The following is a 6,463-nucleotide window of genomic DNA, read 5'->3' as shown; positions in this document are numbered from 1 at the left end:
AAAGCATCAATTCTTTGGCACTCAGCTTTCTTCACAGTCCAACTCTAGCATCCATACATGACCAGTGGAAAAACCATAGCCTTGACTAGACGGACCTTAGTTGGCAAAGTAATGTCTCTGCTTTTGAATATGCTATCTAGGTTGGTCATAACCTTTCTTCCAAGGAGTAAGCGTCTTTTAATTTCATGGCTGCAGTCACCATCTGCAGTGATTTTGGAGCCCCCCCCAAAAAGTCTGACACTGTTTCCCCATCTATTTTCCATGAAGTGATGGGACCAGATGCCATGATCTTCGTTTTCTGAATGTTGAGCTTTAAACCAGCTTTTTCACTCTCCTCTTTTACTCTCATCAAGAGGCTTTTTAGTTCCTCTTCACTTTCTGCCATAAGGGTGGTGTCATCTGCATATCTGAGGTGATTGATATTTCTCCCAGCAATCTTGATTCCAGCTTGTGTTTCTTTCAGCCCAGCGTTTCTCATGATGTACTCTGCATAGAAGTTAAATAAGCAGGGTGACAATATACAGCCTTGACGTACTCCTTTTCCTATTTGGAACCAGTCTGTTGTTCCATGTCCAGTTCTAACTGTTGCTTCCTGACCTGCATACAGGTTTCTCAAGAGGCAGGTCAGGTGGTAGCAAATAAAAGGCTCTTTATTTGCAGCCCAGCCAAGTTAATACATAAAATTAACCATCATACAGGGTGTCCAGTGCTGAGAGAGAGCTAAATAAGAGGGGGACGGGAGGAAGGAGGGAAGTCACAGTAGCTCAGCCCCGCCTAGGTTTGTATTCCTCCAGACAGGATCCTCAGACCACAGGCATTGCAAGCTCTATATGGAAATGCAGATCACTAGGGCCCACCCAGGAATCAGTGAATCAGAGCCCCTGGGTTAGGACTCAGGCATGTTTCAGACAAATTCCTGGGTTATATTTGTTAATAAATATAAGTACTGGAAGTATATTATAAATCTTATAAAATATACTGTATATCTATTATACATCATAGAATTAACATTTACATATAAATGTGATATACACCTATTATGTAAATATTATATAACATTTTTATTAGGAATCATATATATTGGTGTGAGACCCAGAGCCAGTTGTCACATTAGATCTTTGGTTCTCTTTGTATCTTTGCTCCAATTCTGCACCTGGTACAGCAGAGGAAGTTGAAAACGTCATTATTGACCACCTGATCCCAGAGCTAGAATCGTCAAAGTGTCCAAAACATGACTGTCATAAAGCGACACATGTGGGTCCTTCTGGAAGGAGGCTGATGAGAGACAACTCAGGCAGAAGGTGGCATTTGGGCAGGGCCTTGAGAGACCCTCATAGCTCGGTTGGTAAAGAATCCGCCTGCAATGCAGGAGACCCCGGTTCGATTCCCGGGTTGGGAAGATCCCCTGGAGAAGAGATAGGCTACCCACTCCAGTATTCTTGGGCTTCCCTGGTGGCTCAGCTGGTAAAGAATCTGCCTGCAAAAAAAAAAAAAAGAATCTGCCTGCAATGCGAGAGACCTGGTTTCAATCCCTGGGTTGGAAAGATTCCCTGGAGAAGGGAAAGGCTACCCACTCTAGTATTCTGGCCTGGAGAATCCCATGGGCTGTATAGCCCATGGGGTTACAAAGAGTCAGACATGCCTGAGGAACTCTCACTTGAGAGACTAGTGGGATGTCGTAGCAGAGGGGTCGCTGCGGGAGAGAGGAGAAGAAAGACACACGCAGTTCATGGGGACAGACGGACAGACGGAACTCACTGTGGTGTGGTGACGAGGGTGGGACGACCTCGGGGATCAGGAAGAGAGGCTTTTCAAATGTCATTCTCTTTGTGTGCAAACCACAGAGGCTCCTAGATGGCTAAGTTATTTGTCTCAGTTTAGAGCCTTTTTTTCTCCTTACTGTGATTTTTTTTTAAATTGATTTTGGAATGTTTCACTTTTTGATGTATTACACTTTATATTTTGTATGTGCTTATTGTTAACTTCCCTGGTGGCTCAGACGGTAAAGCGTCTGTCTACAATGCAGGAGACCTGGGTTCGATCCCTGGGTTCGATCCCTGGGTTCGATCCCTGGGTCGGGAAGATCTGCTGGAGAAGGAAATGGCAATCCACTCCAGTGCTATTGCCTGGAAAATCCCACGGACTGAGGAGCCTGCTAGGTTACAGTCCATGGGGTCGCAAAGAGTTGGACACAACTGAGCGACTTCACTCACTTATTGTTAACATGGGCTCCCCAAGTGGCAGTAGTGGCAAAGAACCCGCCTGCAATGCAGGAGACGTTAAGAGACACAGGTTCGATCCCTGAATTGGGAAGATCCCCTGGAGGAGGGCATGGCAACGCACTCCAGTATTCTTGCCCGGAGACTCCCACAGAGAGAAGAGCCTGGCAGGTCACAAAGAGTCAGACAGAACTGCAGCAACTGAGCACACACATATGTATCAGATTAGAGTCTCCAATTTTTATTCTTTCTATAATACCAGCTGTCACAACAAGAGGGCGAATTGAAATGCGCGTCGGAGTGAACGTGGTTCCCCAGCAGTGGCACCTTGACCTGAGCCCGAGGTGCTTGGGCCAGGTTCCGAGAGTTTTAGCCCCGGTCCGTGTATAAACCCACGGAGGACTGAGACCCAGGGACTGGAACGCTTCCTCTCAGCTGGCAGCCTGGTGTGGCTCATCCATCCCGGATCCCTGGGCCGTGAGAGCCGCCCCAGGCCCCGTCTCGCTGGGTGCTGGGGGGCAGTGTGAAAGCGGAAGCCCTGCAGGTGGCTGGGACGCCCCAGAAGCCAAACTTCTGCGCCTGTGGGCGGCCAGCCCTCCCCTTCCGCTAGGATGAGGCCATCAGGGGCGTGTGCAAAGAGGCCGCACGACTCGGCCACAGGAGGGCAGGTGTGTGGGAGGGCACCCTGCTCACTTCATCTGGGTTCTGGGTGTGCTCCCCTTTCCTCTTTGAACGTGGAAAAGCAGCCATCACGCCTGCACATGGGCACAGCCCTTGTCCTCCCTCTGGACACAGGCAGGTCCTCGCCCTCGTCTGTCCCCGCACACTCCTCGCTTGAATGGACACCGCGTGCCCAGTGCAACCCCAGCCCCGGGGGCTTCCTTACATCTGGGGTCCATAGTCCACTGCCCACAGCTCTCAGATTTCCAAATTCAATGATCTCATCTCCTGATTATTAGGGCTTCCCAGGTGTCGCCGTGGTAAAGAATCGGCCTGCCAATGCTGGGGGACTTGGGAGACTCGAGTTCAATCCCTGGATGGGGAAAATCCCCAGGAGGAGGAAACGGCAACCCACTCCAGTATTCTTGCCTGGAGAATCTCATGGACACAGGAGCCTGGTGGGCTACAGTCCATGGGGTCACAGAGTCAGACATAACTGAGCCACTGAGCACGCACCAAATTATCAGCATTTAAAAAAGAAAGATTCTTCCTCAGCCAGTTTCTCTTGCAAATCAGCCTCCCTTTCTTAGAAGTGGCTCTTAGGCATTTTAGATTGAGATAAAGGTTGTTTTTTAAAACTCATGCGTGTTGAGTTTAAGAAAGAACACTGTCAATAGTAGAGCGAAAAACAAGTAATCTAAGCCAAGCGTGCGAGACCTCTGCTGTTTCATGATCATAGGCACTGAAATGAGGAGAAAAACAAGAGATCTTAAAAGATGTTTCATTATCAACATTAACAGTTTCAATAATTGCAAATTAAGCCCTCCCTCCCCTTATTTTTCAGCACTTGAAGGACACCCTCATTCCAGGGGAGCTGCTTATTCACCAACTGTGTGCAGGCTCTGGGCTGGCCACGGAGGAAAAGGTCAATTTCACCCGGGCATGTGGGATCTGGTTGGGAGATTAGATAACACTGAAGTAACCATGTCAGGCCATGTCTGCCCTGCTCTCTGCCGATCCTTCTGGATCCAGCCCATCACCTCCTCTGTGACAAAGTCCTCAGCCTCTCCAGGTCTCTCCCTGCCTGGGCCTGGCATTCTCAGCCCCCCTGGCCACTTTGGGGAGCCCAAGCCTTCACTTGACGATTGCTTGCCCTGTGTGGGCTGCGTCTGTCCCCGAGCTGGGTGGCAATCTCTGGTGGGGGGGGGGGGACAGAGATCTATGTCTCTTCCGCGTTCTCCTCGGCAACGAGCAAATGGAAAAAGCTCGCTAAACAGCCAAGGGATAAAGCAACAGTGCTCAGACTTCACAAGGTGCCACTCCCCGAGTCTCAGAGAGGACGACGACCAGGAAGTCATCAAAGCCAGTAATTGTCATCAGTTATGAGCTGGAGGTTCCAAAGACCAAGATCAGTAGATTATCTGTTTTCACATCAAAACCAATCATAACCAGCCTTGCATGTGTGCTGAACTAATTTCCGATAAACAAATAAACAAAAAAAGCATCCCGATGACTCATCTCGGGGCACCCAGACTATCCTGGGAGCGATGCAGGAAGGAGACGTAAGGGGCATTTGAAATCTTTGTGATTCTCCATGAAACTTTCCAGTGAATATAATTATGACAAGGTCAGATCTCTAATGCTTACTGTTTTAAAGATGTTATCTTTTAAATTTAAGTAATCTGTTTTATTTTTGGCTATGCTGTGTCCTTTGTTGCTGCGTGGGCTGTTCTCTAGGGGGGTGGGCTTCTCGCTTCGGTGGCTTCCCTTGCGGAAGAGCACAGGCTGTGGTAGTTGTGGCACAAGGGCTTAGCTGCTCCTCGGCACGTGGGATCTTCCCTGACGGGGATGAAACCTGCATCTCCTGCACTGGCAGTTGGATTCTGCACCACAGAGCCACCATGAAGTCCTCTAAGGCTTATCTTTGCTCGTTATTTGTTCTATGCTCTGATGCTGACAACATTCTTTCCTTAACTCAACACGTGTGTTGTTTTTTTTTTTTTAATCAACTTTTATCTCAATTTAAAGCACCAGAGAGCCATGCCTACGTTTATGAGTTAAAGTGAGTCATGGACATGAGGTGTTAGTAGTAGCTCATTATACCTGCTGGAAATGGATTTCAGATTCTACCAGTCTTTCACGTAAGCAGCTGTTAAACTCCACCAATGTCTGAGTGGCAAATGCTTCAATTCCTTATCATTTAAAAATTTTGAGCAGTAGTGGCTTCACTGAGATATGGGTAGTGGAATAAGATATTTTAGTTTGCTGAAATGAATCAATTATGGAGATTTTTTTCCTACCTACTAGTAAAGCAGTGGTAAATGTTACTGCTGCTGCTGCGGCTGCTGCTAAGTCGCGTCAGTCGTGTCTGACTCTATGCGACCCCATAGATGGCAGCTCACCAGGCTCCCCCATCCCTGGGATTCTCCAGGCAAGAACACTGGAGTGGGTTGCCATTTCCTTCTCCAATGCATGAAAGTGAAAAGTGAAAGTCAAGTCGCTCAGTCGTGTCCGACTCTTCGAGATCCCATGGACTGCAGCCTATCAGGCTCCTCCGCCCATGGGATTTTCCAGGCAAGAGGACTGGAGTGGGATGCCATTGCCTTCTCCGGTAAATGCTACTAGTAAATGTTAAAGCTGAAGCTCCAATACTTTGGCCACCTGATGCAAAAAGCCAACTTATTGGAAAAGACCCTGATGTCAGGAAAGACTGAAGGCAAAAGGAGAAGAGGGTGACAGAGGATGAGATAGTTACATGGCATCGTCGACATAAATTTGAGCAAACTCGGGGAGGTAATAAAGGATTGGTGTGCTGCAGACCATGCAGTAGCAAAGAGTCGGACACAACTTAGGGACTGAACAACAACAGTGGAAGTTTTTAAGCTGCAGAAACTTGTCTCTGTGCTCAGAAGCATTCAGGTTCTTATTTGCATTATGGTGTAGGTGGCCCTGAAGACCTTGTGACCCCACACCACGCGTTTCTGAACCACCATCAGCTGCTGAAAAGTGGCCACATGGACATTTGAAACGCCACCTCATCCCCACAGGTGCTTTATTTTTTTTTTTCATTATTTATTTATTTATTTATTTATTTTTTAAATTTTAAAATCTTTAATTCTTACATGCATTCTCAAACATGAACCCCCCTCCCACCTCCCTCCCCATAACATCTTTCTGGGTCATCCCCATGCACCAGCCCCAAGCATGCTGCATCCTGCGTCAGACATAGACTGGCGACTCAATTCACATGATAGTATACATGTTAGAATGTCATTCTCCCAAATCATCCCACCCTCTCCCTCTCCCTCTGAGTCCAAAAGTCCGTTATACACATCTGTGTCTCTTTCCCTGTCTTGCATACAGGGTCGTCATTGCCATCTTCCTAAATTCCATATATATGTGTTAGTATACTGTATTGGTGTTTTTCTTTCTGGCTTACTTCACTCTGTATAATCGGCTCCAGTTTCATCCATCTCAACAGAACCCCACAGGTGCTTTATACTTGTTAAGTGCAAGGAGTTTTGAATTAGAATATAAACATCTCAATTCAGAAAGCTTGACATTCATAACAGTCCTGCAAATTA

This window comes from Ovis canadensis, chromosome 8 (assembly GCF_042477335.2).
Source record: "Ovis canadensis isolate MfBH-ARS-UI-01 breed Bighorn chromosome 8, ARS-UI_OviCan_v2, whole genome shotgun sequence".
Classification (NCBI taxonomy): Eukaryota; Metazoa; Chordata; class Mammalia; order Artiodactyla; family Bovidae; genus Ovis; species Ovis canadensis.
The sequence above is the reverse complement of the archived record's forward strand: the minus strand, read 5'-3'. Positions refer to the sequence as shown.